Source organism: Protomyctophum parallelum (assembly GCF_964188405.1).
Source record: "Protomyctophum parallelum genome assembly, chromosome: 3".
Classification (NCBI taxonomy): domain Eukaryota; kingdom Metazoa; phylum Chordata; class Actinopteri; order Myctophiformes; family Myctophidae; genus Protomyctophum; species Protomyctophum parallelum.
In genome coordinates this window covers 58,163,872-58,183,974 of record NC_139698.1, presented here as the reverse complement: position 1 = coordinate 58,183,974, position 20,103 = coordinate 58,163,872, and positions in this window count along the sequence as shown.

Here is a 20,103-nt window from a genome sequence, read left to right as displayed (position 1 = left end):
AATTGATCATTAAGATAACACTTTTCTCATTATTGCGATTTAATGTCCGCTCAGTGTCTTAGTGAGAAACTGTTCAGTTATACAGGGAGACGACCACTTTTTACAATGTGCCACATGATATTCTGTTTAATCTGTCAGTTTATAATACTAAAGACTGACATTTTCCTTTAATATATAAGTAGGTGTATTGTTATCTTTGAGGGATTAGAGAAAACATGATTATATTTTGGGAAATACAGTTGTTTTGTCTTTCTTTATACAACTGTTTTGAATTATTTTGTACTTGATAATTTGGACTTGCAGGGACATGAAGGGGTATACCGTAAGTTTCTGTCCCGCCCTCCCTGCATTGGACAAACACACACGCACACACACCACACACACACACACACACACACACACACTGAGCTATAGGTTGTGATTGGTGGACAGATGGTTCTATTGTTCCTCTCCTTGGCCAATCCCAAGCAGTTCTAGTGGTTCCACCTCAGGCTCTCTAATATAAGAAGAGCGTGTAGTTGTCAGTTATCCACAACTCCTCCAGGATATCAACCATTTCAACCAGAACTGACTGTGAAGTGAACTCCAGACTTCTGCTGAAGATGAAATCTCTCAATCGCACCAGGAACAGTTCAGCTGAACACCTGGAACCCAGAGACCATCAAGATATCTGTAAGTTATAGTTTGTGTTTATTTGGTTTTATTTAATTGTTTCCTTTAGCTTTGTTGTAGGTTAGATTTATATCACCTTTAGTCTCTTTCAATATCTGTTTTTATTGTATTGTGTTTATCTTGGGGTTATCTTAAAGGTAGGTGGTTTTAAATTAGTCTGGACTAGGACTTGGAAAGGCCAACGACAAAACTAAGGAATATGATTAGGCTAGATTGACTGAAGATTTACAATGTTCATTCCTAGAAGTGTTCATTCCTAAAATATTTAATCGTTCAACTTCTCAACTATCTTCCTTTTGTCTTGTTTCCAATCCAGTGTTGGATATTCCGTCTATTTTCCCCGTCCTACCAGCAGTACATGAACAAAGAGGCTTGGCTAAACCCAAACATCGCAGCTGTGACCAGTGTGGAAAACACTTCCGTAGAAAGTCCAGTCTTAAGACACACCAGAAAATGCACGCCGGAGAAAGACCATTCCACTGTGACCAGTGTGGGAGCAGGTTTATTACCAAATCTCACTTAAAGGACCACCAGAAAATTCACACACCATACCACTGTAAACAGTGTGGGGACAGCTACAAAACAAAATCAGACTTAGTTAGTCACCAGATAATGCACACCCTGTTTTGTGAATAGAGAAACCCTATGCATGTGATCTGTGTGGGAAAACATGCACCTTAAAAGCCCCACAAAATTCACACTGGAGAAAGACAATACCACTATGTACAGTTTGGATATGCCTTGTAGCCTACTATGCACAAAAAATGTATGCACACTAATCCATGATGCGGTCAATGTGGAATTTGTTGTACTGTATAAAGCAGGCCAGATAATGTGAAGAGATTCAGTAGAAAGATTAACCTAAAAACCAATCAGCGCACTCACACCTCGATTGCAAGTGTTGATGATGTAATTTCTGCATATTTTTTTGTTTATTTTTGTTTTCTCTTCCCACGTTATACTTTTGTTTATACTTTTATACTTTTTTAAAACGTTATACTTTTTTATATTGTTTTGCGTCAGTATGCAGACACACATTTATTTTTGGATGAGTGTCGTAAAATCCATAATGCAAGTATCATAGATAATTTTCACAGTGAAACACACAAAGCACTAGTCTAGCACTAACATACTTTGTAGTAAGTAGAACTAAATGATCTATTCCTCTATATTTTGAATTTGCTATAACCAGTGTTGACCACTGATGTCAACACTGTGAACAGTCGTTGTGTTGTTCAATTGATTAGACTTGATTGTTTTTGTCCAAAATCAATAGCTGACTTGAAATGTTCTGCTGAACTTAATAAACATTGGTCGATTAGGATATATTCCTGTCTGTTGTTATTTAATTGGGCCTACTTAGTCAAACTTACTTACACTTATTTCTTTGTAATAGTATTTGGCTGCCAGCATTATAAATGCAATGTGAATATACCTGACTATATACCTGAATACATGACTTTCTGATCTGCGTAGAAACAACACTCACAGTAAAGAGACATTATAGCAGATTGTTCTTTCAGAGTAACTATTTGCATTGGAATGCAACCATGCAGTGTGAGTGTCTGGTTGCATGTGATCAGATGAAGGTCTTAACCATTGTTCACCATGTGAATGTGTAAGTACCATCTTCTGTTCATATAATGATGCTGAATGTTTACAAGAGATGAAGAAGCTGTAACGAGTGTTGGCCGTTAGCAACGAATACTGCATGTGGAACAGCAAATGGTTTCTAAAGGGTTCAACGGTTTAAGACCAGATCACAGTATTCCAGCACATTATAGTATGACATTAGACATTTGTTTTATTTTAACTAGTGGCATAACTGAATACATAATTGAAATCCAGCATCTGTAATCATGGTCAACCAGTGACAGGTCATAGGGGTTCCGGTGCTGTCGCCTCACAGCTAGAAGGTCCTGGGGACGCTGTGGGTGCTTGGCGTGTTCTCTCCTCCGCGTCATCAGTGCCCATACCCAAGGAGGGCTTGGGGAAAGGGCCGTTCTGTGTGGATTTTGCATGTTCTCCCTGTGCCCCCTAGGGTTGATACCCTTACAAAAAACATGCAGTAATCCTGGTCTCTATACTACCTCCCCTTGGCCAGGAATAACGTGTTCCTTCCACACGCTACGTCCGCCCGGGGAAACTCCCCCATGTCAGGTGAAAAGAAGTGGCTCGGACTCCTTATGCATTGAAGGAAGCATGAGGTCACCCCCCCCAGGTTGACAGAGGAAGTGTAGCACCCAGGATTACATTAGATAATTAACATCTATGTGTGATGCTCATGTCTCATACTGTTGTGGAACAGCAAAGATAAATACATATGACCCAGTGGGAAACGCACTTTTCCTTACTTTTCCTAGAATACAAAATAGTGCGTTTTAGCAGATAAGTTGACCCTACCTTCATTCTTTATACTTGAAGGCAGAAATGTATAAATGCATTGATAAAAAAGATTAAGTTGTGTGCTGTGTTTTAACTTTGTTTGAAAAACAAAACAATAAATTGATCATTAAGATAACACTTTTCTCATTATTGCGATTTAATGTCCGCTCAGTGTCTTAGTGAGAAACTGTTCAGTTATACAGGGAGACGACCACTTTTTACAATGTGCCACATGATATTCTGTTTAATCTGTCAGTTTATAATACTAAAGACTGACATTTTCCTTTAATATATAAGTAGGTGTATTGTTATCTTTGAGGGATTAGAGAAAACATGATTATATTTTGGGAAATACAGTTGTTTTGTCTTTCTTTATACAACTGTTTTGAATTATTTTGTACTTGATAATTTGGACTTGCAGGGACATGAAGGGGTATACCGTAAGTTTCTGTCCCGCCCTCCCTGCATTGGACAAACACACACGCACACACACCACACACACACACACACACACACACACACACACTGAGCTATAGGTTGTGATTGGTGGACAGATGGTTCTATTGTTCCTCTCCTTGGCCAATCCCAAGCAGTTCTAGTGGTTCCACCTCAGGCTCTCTAATATAAGAAGAGCGTGTAGTTGTCAGTTATCCACAACTCCTCCAGGATATCAACCATTTCAACCAGAACTGACTGTGAAGTGAACTCCAGACTTCTGCTGAAGATGAAATCTCTCAATCCACCAGGAACAGTTCAGCTGAACACCTGGAACCCAGAGACCATCAAGATATCTGTAAGTTATAGTTTGTGTTTATTTGGTTTTATTTAATTGTTTCCTTTAGCTTTGTTGTAGGTTAGATTTATATCACCTTTAGTCTCTTTCAATATCTGTTTTTATTGTATTGTGTTTATCTTGGGGTTATCTTAAAGGTAGGTGGTTTTAAATTAGTCTGGACTAGGACTTGGAAAGGCCAACGACAAAACTAAGGAATATGATTAGGCTAGATTGACTGAAGATTTACAATGTTCATTCCTAGAAGTGTTCATTCCTAAAATATTTAATCGTTCAACTTCTCAACTATCTTCCTTTTGTCTTGTTTCCAATCCAGTGTTGGATATTCCGTCTATTTTCCCCGTCCTACCAGCAGTACATGAACAAAGAGGCTTGGCTAAACCCAAACATCGCAGCTGTGACCAGTGTGGAAAACACTTCCGTAGAAAGTCCAGTCTTAAGACACACCAGAAAATGCACGCCAGAGAAAGACCATTCCACTGTGACCAGTGTGGGAGCAGGTTTATTACCAAATCTCACTTAAAGGACCACCAGAAAATTCACACACCATACCACTGTAAACAGTGTGGGGACAGCTACAAAACAAAATCAGACTTAGTTAGTCACCAGATAATGCACACCCTGTTTTGTGAATAGAGAAACCCTATGCATGTGATCTGTGTGGGAAAACATGCACCTTAAAAGCCCCACAAAATTCACACTGGAGAAAGACAATACCACTGTGTACAGTTTGGATATGCCTTGTAGCCTACTATGCACAAAAAATGTATGCACACTAATCCATGATGCGGTCAATGTGGAATTTGTTGTACTGTATAAAGCAGGCCAGATAATGTGAAGAGATTCAGTAGAAAGATTAACCTAAAAACCAATCAGCGCACTCACACCTCGATTGCAAGTGTTGATGATGTAATTTCTGCATATTTTTTTGTTTATTTTTGTTTTCTCTTCCCACGTTATACTTTTGTTTATACTTTTATACTTTTTTTAAACGTTATACTTTTTTATATTGTTTTGCGTCAGTATGCAGACACACATTTATTTTTGGATGAGTGTCGTAAAATCCATAATGCAAGTATCATAGATAATTTTCACAGTGAAACACACAAAGCACTAGTCTAGCACTAACATACTTTGTAGTAAGTAGAACTAAATGATCTATTCCTCTATATTTTGAATTTGCTATAACCAGTGTTGACCACTGATGTCAACACTGTGAACAGTCGTTGTGTTGTTCAATTGATTAGACTTGATTGTTTTTGTCCAAAATCAATAGCTGACTTGAAATGTTCTGCTGAACTTAATAAACATTGGTCGATTAGGATATATTCCTGTCTGTTGTTATTTAATTGGGCCTACTTAGTCAAACTTACTTACACTTATTTCTTTGTAATAGTATTTGGCTGCCAGCATTATAAATGCAATGTGAATATACCCCTACACACTGTGACTACTTAACAACCTGCATTCCATGTGAGGAGAGTAACAGCTCTGATGCTGTCATTGACATGATGGAGAAGGGAAAACTAAATAAACCTGTGCATTGTTGCATGCTAAATGCAACAGTTTCATTGCAACAATACTGATCTGCATAATAAACAACACTCAGTAACGAGACATTATAGCAGATTGTTCTTCCATAGTATTATTTGCATTGGAATGCAGCCATTGCTATGCAGTGTGAGTGTCTGATTGCATGTGATCACTGCTCAGATGGAGGCTCAGGTCTTAACCATTGTTCTTAGTGAATGTGCGAAGCACCATTCATTCAGGTTCATCAGGTTACTTGATGAAGGTCGTTTAGACCAAAACGTGCGCAAGCAGAGCGCGCAAGTACTTTCGACCGCTACAAACTGTCAAATCTTAGTAATGACTACTTGTGCCTGATACCGCAGTGGTGCCAGAATGAAACAATGGTAATTGGTTTTATACTCTTCAGAAACATAATGTTGTAATGAATACGTAAGTGACGACTTTGGATGGTGACGTATATGTCAATCAGTGCCTCCCAAGACTAAAACATATCATCATTACGTCACCATTGAAAACAAATTTGGCATTGGGTCCTTTAATCCACATATTTCTTATGTCATCATTGAGAGCTATACATATATACTATGTATATGTAATTTGTAAGTTGATTAGCGGTATACTGTGGTTACTTTGCGCCGCACACACGTCCCAGCCAACCCGCCACTTTTGATGCGTATGCACCGTCCACGGAAATTGTGCCTGATACGGCAGTGGTGCCAGATTACATACATGTATACACAGGAGCATTACCTTTAATCCTCCCAACACTAAAACATATCGTCATTACGTCACCATCGAAAACCAATTACACTCTGGCATTGGGTCCTTTAATCCACATATTTCTTACGTCACCATTGAGAGCTAGTTATACTGTGGTTACTTTTGCGCCTACGCACCGTCCCAGGCTAGCTCGCAATGATGACGTAATAAATATGTGCAAATTGGCTATTTTGTCCGAACACAAAACAAAATTAATTAATCTGAAAATTAATCATGTCTCTGAGCAAATCAGTATTTATTTGTTGAATTACCATTGACAATGAATGGATAATGTACGTCGTGCTCTGTTCTGATGCTTTCAATGACATGATGATGGAGAAGGTGACACAGATTACAGATAGTTGTCACAGTGGAACACACAAAGCACTAGTCTAGTACTAACATTAGCACGAACATAGTCGATTAGGATATATTCCTGTCTGTTGTTATTTAATTGGGCCTACTTAGTCAACGTACGTGCACCTATTTCTTTGTAATACTAGTACTTGTCTGCCAAACATTATAAATGCAATGTGAATATACCCCATACACCATTCATGTGAAGATAGTAACAGGCTAACAGCTCTGATGCTTTCAATGACATGATGGCAAGGAAGAAAATGCTAATAGACTGGAAACCTGTGCATTGTTGCATGCTAAATGCAACAGTTTCATTGTAACATGACTTTCTGATCTGTGTAGAAACAACACTCACAGTAAAGAGACATTATAGCAGATTGTTCTTTCAGAGTAACTATTTGCATTGGAATGCAACAATTGCTATGCAGTGTGAGTGTCTGGTTGCATGTGATCAGATGAAGGTCTTAACCATTGTTCACCATGTGAATGTGTGAAGTACCATCTTCTGTTCATATAATGACGAAGGTTCAGGTCTTAACCATTGTTCACCATGTGAATGTGTAAGTACCATCTTCTGTTCATATAATGATGCTGAATGTTTACAAGAGATGAAGCAGTTGTAACGAGTGTTGGCCGTTAGCAACGAATACGGCACGTGGAACAGCAAATGGTTTCTAAAGGGTTCAACTGTATAAGACCAGATCACAGTATTCCAGCACATTATAGTATGACATTAGACATTTGTTTTATTTTAACTAGTGGCATAACTGAATACATAATTGAAATCCAGCATATGTAATCATGGTCAACCATTGACAGGTCATAGGGGTTCCGGTGCTGTCGCCTCACAGCTAGAAGGTCCTGGGGACGCTGTGGGTGCTTGGCGTGTTCTCTCCTCCGCGTCATCAGTGCCCATACCCAAGGAGGGCTTGGGGAAAGGGCCGTTCTGTGTGGAGTTTGCATGTTCTTCCTGTGCCCCCTAGGGTCGATACCCTTACAAAAAACATGCAGTAATCCTGGTCTCTATACTACCTCCCCTTGGCCAGGAATAACGTGTTCCTTCCACACGCTACGTCCGCCCGGGGAAACTCCCCCCTGTCAGGTGAAAAGAAGTGGCTCGGACTCCTTATGCATTGAAGGAAGCATGAGGTCACCCCCCCCAGGTTGACAGAGGAAGTGTAGCACCCAGGATTACATTAGATAATTAACATCTATGTGTGATGCTCATGTCTCATACTGTTGTGGAACAGCAAAGATAAATACATATGACCCAGTGGGAAACCCAGTTTTAGTTGAAGTTTATTCATAATAATAATTACACTAAGTTGTTGTTTTTTCTAGGTTCATGTTACTTTTCCTAGAATACAAAATAGTGCCTTTTAGCAGATAAGTTGACCCTACCTTCATTATTTATGCTTTATATATCTGTTTAATCGGTCAGTTTATAATACTAAAGACTGACATTTTCCTTTAATATATAAGTAGGTGTATTGTTATCTTTGAGGGAATAGAGAAAACATGATTATATTTTGGAAAATACAGTTGTTTTGTCTTTCTTTATACAACTGTTTTGAATTATTTTGTACTTGATATTTTGGACTTGCAGGGACATGAAGGGGTATACCGTAAGTTGTTGGCCAGTTTCTGTCCCGCCCTCCCTGCATTGGACAAACACACACACACACACACACACACACACACACTGAGCTATAGGTTGTGATTGGTGGACAGATGGTTCTATTGTTCCTCTCCTTGGCCAATCCCAAGCAGTTCTAGTGGTTCCACCTCAGGCTCTCTAATATAAGAAGAGCGTGTAGTTGTCAGTTATCCACAACTCCTCCAGGATATCAATCATTTCAACCAGAACTGACTGTGAAGTGAACTCCAGACTTCTGCTGAAGATGAAATCTCTCAATCGCACCAGGAACAGTTCAGCTGAACACCTGGAACCCAGAGACCATCAAGATATCTGTAAGTTATAGTTTGTGTTTATTTGGTTTTATTTAATTGTTTCCTTTAGCTTTGTTGTAGGTTAGATTTATATCACCTTTAGTCTCTTTCAATATCTGTTTTTATTGTATTGTGTTTATCTTGGGGTTATCTTAAAGGTAGGTGGTTTTAAATTAGTCTGGACTAGGACTTGGAAAGGCCAACGACAAAACTAAGGAATATGATTAGGCTAGATTGACTGAAGATTTACAATGTTCATTCCTAGAAGTGTTCATTCCTAAAATATTTAATCGTTCAACTTCTCAACTATCTTCCTTTTGTCTTGTTTCCAATCCAGTGTTGGATATTCCGTCTATTTTCCCCGTCCTACCAGCAGTACATGAACAAAGAGGCTTGGCTAAACCCAAACATCGCAGCTGTGACCAGTGTGGAAAACACTTCCGTAGAAAGTCCAGTCTTAAGACACACCAGAAAATGCACGCCGGAGAAAGACCATTCCACTGTGACCAGTGTGGGAGCAGGTTTATTACCAAATCTCACTTAAAGGACCACCAGAAAATTCACACACCATACCACTGTAAACAGTGTGGGGACAGCTACAAAACAAAATCAGACTTAGTTAGTCACCAGATAATGCACACCCTGTTTTGTGAATAGAGAAACCCTATGCATGTGATCTGTGTGGGAAAACATGCACCTTAAAAGCCCCACAAAATTCACACTGGAGAAAGACAATACCACTGTGTACAGTTTGGATATGCCTTGTAGCCTACTATGCACAAAAAATGTATGCACACTAATCCATGATGCGGTCAATGTGGAATTTGTTGTACTGTATAAAGCAGGCCAGATAATGTGAAGAGATTCAGTAGAAAGATTAACCTAAAAACCAATCAGCGCACTCACACCTCGATTGCAAGTGTTGATGATGTAATTTCTGCATATTTTTTTGTTTATTTTTGTTTTCTCTTCCCACGTTATACTTTTGTTTATACTTTTATACTTTTTTAAAACGTTATACTTTTTTATATTGTTTTGCGTCAGTATGCAGACACACATTTATTTTTGGATGAGTGTCGTAAAATCCATAATGCAAGTATCATAGATAATTTTCACAGTGAAACACACAAAGCACTAGTCTAGCACTAACATACTTTGTAGTAAGTAGAACTAAATGATCTATTCCTCTATATTTTGAATTTGCTATAACCAGTGTTGACCACTGATGTCAACACTGTGAACAGTCGTTGTGTTGTTCAATTGATTAGACTTGATTGTTTTTGTCCAAAATCAATAGCTGACTTGAAATGTTCTGCTGAACTTAATAAACATTGGTCGATTAGGATATATTCCTGTCTGTTGTTATTTAATTGGGCCTACTTAGTCAAACTTACTTACACTTATTTCTTTGTAATAGTATTTGGCTGCCAGCATTATAAATGCAATGTGAATATACCCCTACACACTGTGACTACTTAACAACCTGCATTCCATGTGAGGAGAGTAACAGCTCTGATGCTGTCATTGACATGATGGAGAAGGGAAAACTAAATAAACCTGTGCATTGTTGCATGCTAAATGCAACAGTTTCATTGCAACAATACTTTCTGATCTGCATAATAAACAACACTCAGTAACGAGACATTATAGCAGATTGTTCTTCCATAGTATTATTTGCATTGGAATGCAGCCATTGCTATGCAGTGTGAGTGTCTGATTGCATGTGATCACTGCTCAGATGGAGGCTCAGGTCTTAACCATTGTTCTTAGTGAATGTGCGAAGCACCATTCATTCAGGTTCATCAGGTTACCTGATGAAGGTCGTTTAGACCAAAACGTGCGCAAGCAGAGCGCGCAAGTACTTTCGACCGCTACAAACTGTCAAATCTTAGTAATGACTACTTGTGCCTGATACGGCAGTGGTGCCAGAATGAAACAATGGTAATTGGTTTTATACTCTTCAGAAACATAATGTTGTAATGAATACGTAAGTGACGACTTTGGATGGTGACGTATATGTCAATCAGTGCCTCCCAAGACTAAAACATATCATCATTACGTCACCATTGAAAACAAATTTGGCATTGGGTCCTTTAATCCACATATTTCTTATGTCATCATTGAGAGCTATACATATATACTATGTATATGTAATTTGTAAGTTGATTAGCGGTATACTGTGGTTACTTTGCGCCGCACACACGTCCCAGCCAACCCGCCACTTTTGATGCGTATGCACCGTCCACGGAAATTGTGCCTGATACGGCAGTGGTGCCAGATTACATACATGTATACACAGGAGCATTACCTTTAATCCTCCCAACACTAAAACATATCGTCATTACGTCACCATCGAAAACCAATTACACTCTGGCATTGGGTCCTTTAATCCACATATTTCTTACGTCACCATTGAGAGCTAGTTATACTGTGGTTACTTTTGCGCCTACGCACCGTCCCAGGCTAGCTCGCAATGATGACGTAATAAATATGTGCAAATTGGCTATTTTGTCCGAACACAAAACAAAATTAATTAATCTGAAAATTAATCATGTCTCTGAGCAAATCAGTATTTATTTGTTGAATTACCATTGACAATGAATGGATAATGTACGTCGTGCTCTGTTCTGATGCTTTCAATGACATGATGATGGAGAAGGTGACACAGATTACAGATAGTTGTCACAGTGGAACACACAAAGCACTAGTCTAGTACTAACATTAGCATGAACATAGTCGATTAGGATATATTCCTGTCTGTTGTTATTTAATTGGGCCTACTTAGTCAACGTACGTGCACCTATTTCTTTGTAATACTAGTACTTGTCTGCCAAACATTATAAATGCAATGTGAATATACCCCATACACCATTCATGTGAAGATAGTAACAGGCTAACAGCTCTGATGCTTTCAATGACATGATGGCAAGGAAGAAAATGCTAATAGACTGGAAACCTGTGCATTGTTGCATGCTAAATGCAACAGTTTCATTGTAACATGACTTTCTGATCTGTGTAGAAACAACACTCACAGTAAAGAGACATTATAGCAGATTGTTCTTTCAGAGTAACTATTTGCATTGGAATGCAACCATTGCTATGCAGTGTGAGTGTCTGGTTGCATGTGATCAGATGAAGGTCTTAACCATTGTTCACCATGTGAATGTGTGAAGTACCATCTTCTGTTCATATAATGACGAAGGTTCAGGTCTTAACCATTGTTCACCATGTGAATGTGTAAGTACCATCTTCTGTTCATATAATGATGCTGAATTTTTTACAAGAGATGAAGCAGTTGTAACGAGTGTTGGCCGTTAGCAACGAATACGGCACGTGGAACAGCAAATGGTTTCTAAAGGGTTCAACTGTATAAGACCAGATCACAGTATTCCAGCACATTATAGTATGACATTAGACATTTGTTTTATTTTAACTAGTGGCATAACTGAATACATAATTGAAATCCAGCATATGTAATCATGGTCAACCATTGACAGGTCATAGGGGTTCCGGTGCTGTCGCCTCACAGCTAGAAGGTCCTGGGGACGCTGTGGGTGCTTGGCGTGTTCTCTCCTCCGCGTCATCAGTGCCCATACCCAAGGAGGGCTTGGGGAAAGGGCCGTTCTGTGTGGAGTTTGCATGTTCTTCCTGTGCCCCCTAGGGTCGATACCCTTACAAAAAACATGCAGTAATCCTGGTCTCTATACTACCTCCCCTTGGCCAGGAATAACGTGTTCCTTCCACACGCTACGTCCGCCCGGGGAAACTCCCCCCTGTCAGGTGAAAAGAAGTGGCTCGGACTCCTTATGCATTGAAGGAAGCATGAGGTCACCCCCCCCAGGTTGACAGAGGAAGTGTAGCACCCAGGATTACATTAGATAATTAACATCTATGTGTGATGCTCATGTCTCATACTGTTGTGGAACAGCAAAGATAAATACATATGACCCAGTGGGAAACCCAGTTTTAGTTGAAGTTTATTCATAATAATAATTACACTAAGTTGTTGTTTTTTCTAGGTTCATGTTACTTTTCCTAGAATACAAAATAGTGCCTTTTAGCAGATAAGTTGACCCTACCTTCATTCTTTATGCTTTATATATCTGTTTAATCGGTCAGTTTATAATACTAAAGACTGACATTTTCCTTTAATATATAAGTAGGTGTATTGTTATCTTTGAGGGAATAGAGAAAACATGATTATATTTTGGAAAATACAGTTGTTTTGTCTTTCTTTATACAACTGTTTTGAATTATTTTGTACTTGATATTTTGGACTTGCAGGGACATGAAGGGGTATACCGTAAGTTGTTGGCCAGTTTCTGTCCCGCCCTCCCTGCATTGGACAAACACACACACACACACACACACACACACACACACACACTGAGCTATAGGTTGTGATTGGTGGACAGATGGTTCTATTGTTCCTCTCCTTGGCCAATCCCAAGCAGTTCTAGTGGTTCCACTTCAGGCTCTCTAATATAAGAAGAGCGTGTAGTTGTCAGTTATCCACAACTCCTCCAGGATATCAATCATTTCAACCAGAACTGACTGTGAAGTGAACTCCAGACTTCTGCTGAAGATGAAATCTCTCAATCGCACCAGGAACAGTTCAGCTGAACACCTGGAACCCAGAGACCATCAAGATATCTGTAAGTTATAGTTTGTGTTTATTTGGTTTAATTTAATTGTTTCCTTTAGCTTTGTTGTAGGTTAGATTTATATCACCTTTAGTCTCTTTCAATATCTGTTTTTATTGTATTGTGTTTATCTTGGGGTTATCTTAAAGGTAGGTGGTTTTAAATTAGTCTGGACTAGGACTTGGAAAGGCCAACGACAAAACTAAGGAATATGATTAGGCTAGATTGACTGAAGATTTACAATGTTCATTCCTAGAAGTGTTCATTCCTAAAATATTTAATCGTTCAACTTCTCAACTATCTTCCTTTTGTCTTGTTTCCAATCCAGTGTTGGATATTCCGTCTATTTTCCCCGTCCTACCAGCAGTACATGAACAAAGAGGCTTGGCTAAACCCAAACATCGCAGCTGTGACCAGTGTGGAAAACACTTCCGTAGAAAGTCCAGTCTTAAGACACACCAGAAAATGCACGCCGGAGAAAGACCATTCCACTGTGACCAGTGTGGGAGCAGGTTTATTACCAAATCTCACTTAAAGGACCACCAGAAAATTCACACACCATACCACTGTAAACAGTGTGGGGACAGCTACAAAACAAAATCAGACTTAGTTAGTCACCAGATAATGCACACCCTGTTTTGTGAATAGAGAAACCCTATGCATGTGATCTGTGTGGGAAAACATGCACCTTAAAAGCCCCACAAAATTCACACTGGAGAAAGACAATACCACTGTGTACAGTTTGGATATGCCTTGTAGCCTACTATGCACAAAAAATGTATGCACACTAATCCATGATGCGGTCAATGTGGAATTTGTTGTACTGTATAAAGCAGGCCAGATAATGTGAAGAGATTCAGTAGAAAGATTAACCTAAAAACCAATCAGCGCACTCACACCTCGATTGCAAGTGTTGATGATGTAATTTCTGCATATTTTTTTGTTTATTTTTGTTTTCTCTTCCCACGTTATACTTTTGTTTATACTTTTATACTTTTTTAAAACGTTATACTTTTTTATATTGTTTTGCGTCAGTATGCAGACACACATTTATTTTTGGATGAGTGTCGTAAAATCCATAATGCAAGTATCATAGATAATTTTCACAGTGAAACACACAAAGCACTAGTCTAGCACTAACATACTTTGTAGTAAGTAGAACTAAATGATCTATTCCTCTATATTTTGAATTTGCTATAACCAGTGTTGACCACTGATGTCAACACTGTGAACAGTCGTTGTGTTGTTCAATTGATTAGACTTGATTGTTTTTGTCCAAAATCAATAGCTGACTTGAAATGTTCTGCTGAACTTAATAAACATTGGTCGATTAGGATATATTCCTGTCTGTTGTTATTTAATTGGGCCTACTTAGTCAAACTTACTTACACTTATTTCTTTGTAATAGTATTTGGCTGCCAGCATTATAAATGCAATGTGAATATACCCCTACACACTGTGACTACTTAACAACCTGCATTCCATGTGAGGAGAGTAACAGCTCTGATGCTGTCATTGACATGATGGAGAAGGGAAAACTAAAGAAACCTGTGCATTGTTGCATGCTAAATGCAACAGTTTCATTGCAACAATACTTTCTGATCTGCATAATAAACAACACTCAGTAACGAGACATTATAGCAGATTGTTCTTCCATAGTATTATTTGCATTGGAATGCAGCCATTGCTATGCAGTGTGAGTGTCTGATTGCATGTGATCACTGCTCAGATGGAGGCTCAGGTCTTAACCATTGTTCTTAGTGAATGTGCGAAGCACCATTCATTCAGGTTCATCAGGTTACCTGATGAAGGTCGTTTAGACCAAAACGTGCGCAAGCAGAGCGCGCAAGTACTTTCGACCGCTACAAACTGTCAAATCTTAGTAATGACTACTTGTGCCTGATACGGCAGTGGTGCCAGAATGAAACAATGGTAATTGGTTTTATACTCTTCAGAAACATAATGTTGTAATGAATACGTAAGTGACGACTTTGGATGGTGACGTATATGTCAATCAGTGCCTCCCAAGACTAAAACATATCATCATTACGTCACCATTGAAAACAAATTTGGCATTGGGTCCTTTAATCCACATATTTCTTACGTCATCATTGAGAGCTATACATATATACTATGTATATGTAATTTGTAAGTTGATTAGCGGTATACTGTGGTTACTTTGCGCCGCACACACGTCCCAGCCAACCCGCCACTTTTGATGCGTATGCACCGTCCACGGAAATTGTGCCTGATACGGCAGTGGTGCCAGATTACATACATGTATACACAGGAGCATTACCTTTAATCCTCCCAACACTAAAACATATCGTCATTACGTCACCATCGAAAACCAATTACACTCTGGCATTGGGTCCTTTAATCCACATATTTCTTACGTCACCATTGAGAGCTAGTTATACTGTGGTTACTTTTGCGCCTACGCACCGTCCCAGGCTAGCTCGCAATGATGACGTAATAAATATGTGCAAATTGGCTATTTTGTCCGAACACAAAACAAAATTAATTAATCTGAAAATTAATCATGTCTCTGAGCAAATCAGTATTTATTTGTTGAATTACCATTGACAATGAATGGATAATGTACGTCGTGCTCTGTTCTGATGCTTTCAATGACATGATGATGGAGAAGGTGACACAGATTACAGATAGTTGTCACAGTGGAACACACAAAGCACTAGTCTAGTACTAACATTAGCACGAACATAGTCGATTAGGATATATTCCTGTCTGTTGTTATTTAATTGGGCCTACTTAGTCAACGTACGTGCACCTATTTCTTTGTAATACTAGTACTTGTCTGCCAAACATTATAAATGCAATGTGAATATACCCCATACACCATTCATGTGAAGATAGTAACAGGCTAACAGCTCTGATGCTTTCAATGACATGATGGCAAGGAAGAAAATGCTAATAGACTGGAAACCTGTGCATTGTTGCATGCTAAATGCAACAGTTTCATTGTAACATGACTTTCTGATCTGTGTAGAAACAACACTCACAGTAAAGAGACATTATAGCAGATTGTTCTTTCAGAGTAACTATTTGCATTGGAATGCAACCATTGCTATGCAGTGTGAGTGTCTGGTTGCATGTGATCAGATGAAGGTCTTAACCATTGTTCACCATGTGAATGTGTGAAGTACCATCTTCTGTTCATATAATGACGAAGGTTCAGGTCTTAACCATTGTTCACCATGTGAATGTGTACGTACCATCTTCTGTTCATATAATGATGCTGAATGTTTACAAGAGATGAAGCAGTTGTAACGAGTGTTGGCCGTTAGCAACGAATACGGCACGTGGAACAGCAAATGGTTTCTAAAGGGTTCAACTGTATAAGACCAGATCACAGTATTCCAGCACATTATAGTATGACATTAGACATTTGTTTTATTTTAACTAGTGGCATAACTGAATACATAATTGAAATCCAGCATATGTAATCATGGTCAACCATTGACAGGTCATAGGGGTTCCGGTGCTGTCGCCTCACAGCTAGAAGGTCCTGGGGATGCTGTGGGTGCTTGGCGTGTTCTCTCCTCCGCGTCATCAGTGCCCATACCCAAGGAGGGCTTGGGGAAAGGGCCGTTCTGTGTGGAGTTTGCATGTTCTTCCTGTGCCCCCTAGGGTCGATACCCTTACAAAAAACATGCAGTAATCCTGGTCTCTATACTACCTCCCCTTGGCCAGGAATAACGTGTTCCTTCCACACGCTACGTCCGCCCGGGGAAACTCCCCCCTGTCAGGTGAAAAGAAGTGGCTCGGACTCCTTATGCATTGAAGGAAGCATGAGGTCACCCCCCCCCAGGTTGACAGAGGAAGTGTAGCACCCAGGATTACATTAGATCATTAACATCTATGTGTGATGCTCATGTCTCATACTGTTGTGGAACAGCAAAGATAAATACATATGACCCAGTGGGAAACCCAGTTTTAGTTGAAGTTTATTCATAATAATAATTACACTAAGTTGTTGTTTTTTCTAGGTTCATGTTACTTTTCCTAGAATACAAAATAGTGCCTTTTAGCAGATAAGTTGACCCTACCTTCATTCTTTATGCTTTATATATCTGTTTAATCGGTCAGTTTATAATACTAAAGACTGACATTTTCCTTTAATATATAAGTAGGTGTATTGTTATCTTTGAGGGAATAGAGAAAACATGATTATATTTTGGAAAATACAGTTGTTTTGTCTTTCTTTATACAACTGTTTTGAATTATTTTGTACTTGATAATTTGGACTTGCAGGGACATGAAGGGGTATACCGTAAGTGGTTGGCCAGTTTCTGTCCCGCCCTCCCTGCATTGGACAAACACGCACACACACCACACACACACACACACACACACACACTGAGCTATAGGTTGTGATTGGTGGACAGATGGTTCTATTGTTCCTCTCCTTGGCCAATCCCAAGCAGTTCTAGTGGTTCCACTTCAGGCTCTCTAATATAAGAAGAGCGTGTAGTTGTCAGTTATCCACAACTCCTGCAGGATATCAATCATTTCAACCAGAACTGACTGTGAAGTGAACTCCAGACTTCTGCTGAAGATGAAATCTCTCAATCGCACCAGGAACAGTTCAGCTGAACACCTGGAACCCAGAGACCATCAAGATATCTGTAAGTTATAGTTTGTGTTTATTTGGTTTTATTTAATTGTTTCCTTTAGCTTTGTTGTAGGTTAGATTTATATCACCTTTAGTCTCTTTCAATATCTGTTTTTATTGTATTGTGTTTATCTTGGGGTTATCTTAAAGGTAGGTGGTTTTAAATTAGTCTGGACTAGGACTTGGAAAGGCCAACGACAAAACTAAGGAATATGATTAGGCTAGATTGACTGAAGATTTAAAATGTTCATTCCTAGAAGTGTTCATTCCTAAAATATTTAATCGTTCAACTTCTCAACTATCTTCCTTTTGTCTTGTTTCCAATCCAGTGTTGGATATTCCGTCTATTTTCCCCGTCCTACCAGCAGTACATGAACAAAGAGGCTTGGCTAAACCCAAACATCGCAGCTGTGACCAGTGTGGAAAACACTTCCGTAGAAAGTCCAGTCTTAAGACACACCAGAAAATGCACGCCGGAGAAAGACCATTCCACTGTGACCAGTGTGGGAGCAGGTTTATTACCAAATCTCACTTAAAGGACCACCAGAAAATTCACACACCATACCACTGTAAACAGTGTGGGGACAGCTACAAAACAAAATCAGACTTAGTTAGTCACCAGATAATGCACACCCTGTTTTGTGAATAGAGAAACCCTATGCATGTGATCTGTGTGGGAAAACATGCACCTTAAAAGCCCCACAAAATTCACACTGGAGAAAGACCATACCACTGTGTACAGTTTGGATATGCCTTGTACTATGCACAAAAAATGTATGCACACTAATCCATGATGCGGTCAATGTGGAATTTGTTGTACTGTATAAAGCAGGCCAGATAATGTGAAGAGATTCAGTAGAAAGATTAACCTAAAAACCAATCAGCGCACTCACACCTCGATTGCAAGTGTTGATGATGTAATTTCTGCATATTTTTTTGTTTATTTTTGTTTTCTCTTCCCACGTTATACTTTTGTTTATACTTTTATACTTTTTTAAAACGTTATACTTTTTTATATTGTTTTGCGTCAGTATGCAGACACACATTTATTTTTGGATGAGTGTCGTAAAATCCATAATGCAAGTATCATAGATAATTTTCACAGTGAAACACACAAAGCACTAGTCTAGCACTAACATACTTTGTAGTAAGTAGAACTAAATGATCTATTCCTCTATATTTTGAATTTGCTATAACCAGTGTTGACCACTGATGTCAACACTGTGAACAGTCGTTGTGTTGTTCAATTGATTAGACTTGATTGTTTTTGTCCAAAATCAATAGCTGACTTGAAATGTTCTGCTGAACTTAATAAACATTGGTCGATTAGGATATATTCCTGTCTGTTGTTATTTAATTGGGCCTACTTAGTCAAACTTACTTACACTTATTTCTTTGTAATAGTATTTGGCTGCCAGCATTATAAATGCAATGTGAATATACCCCTACACACTGTGACTACTTAACAACCTGCATTCCATGTGAGGAGAGTAACAGCTCTGATGCTGTCATTGACATGATGGAGAAGGGAAAACTAAAGAAACCTGTGCATTGTTGCATGCTAAATGCAACAGTTTCATTGCAACAATACTTTCTGATCTGCATAATAAACAACACTCAGTAACGAGACATTATAGCAGATTGTTCTTCCATAGTATTATTTGCATTGGAATGCAGCCATTGCTATGCAGTGTGAGTGTCTGATTGCATGTGATCACTGCTCAGATGGAGGCTCAGGTCTTAACCATTGTTCTTAGTGAATGTGCGAAGCACCATTCATTCAGGTTCATCAGGTTACCTGATGAAGGTCGTTTAGACCAAAACGTGCGCAAGCAGAGCGCGCAAGTACTTTCGACCGCTACAAACTGTCAAATCTTAGTAATGACTACTTGTGCCTGATACGGCAGTGGTGCCAGAATGAAACAATGGTAATTGGTTTTATACTCTTCAGAAACATAATGTTGTAATGAATACGTAAGTGACGACTTTGGATGGTGACGTATATGTCAATCAGTGCCTCCCAAGACTAAAACATATCATCATTACGTCACCATTGAAAACAAATTTGGCATTGGGTCCTTTAATCCACATATTTCTTACGTCATCATTGAGAGCTATACATATATACTATGTATATGTAATTTGTAAGTTGATTAGCGGTATACTGTGGTTACTTTGCGCCGCACACACGTCCCAGCCAACCCGCCACTTTTGATGCGTATGCACCGTCCACGGAAATTGTGCCTGATACGGCAGTGGTGCCAGATTACATACATGTATACACAGGAGCATTACCTTTAATCCTCCCAACACTAAAACATATCGTCATTACGTCACCATCGAAAACCAATTACACTCTGGCATTGGGTCCT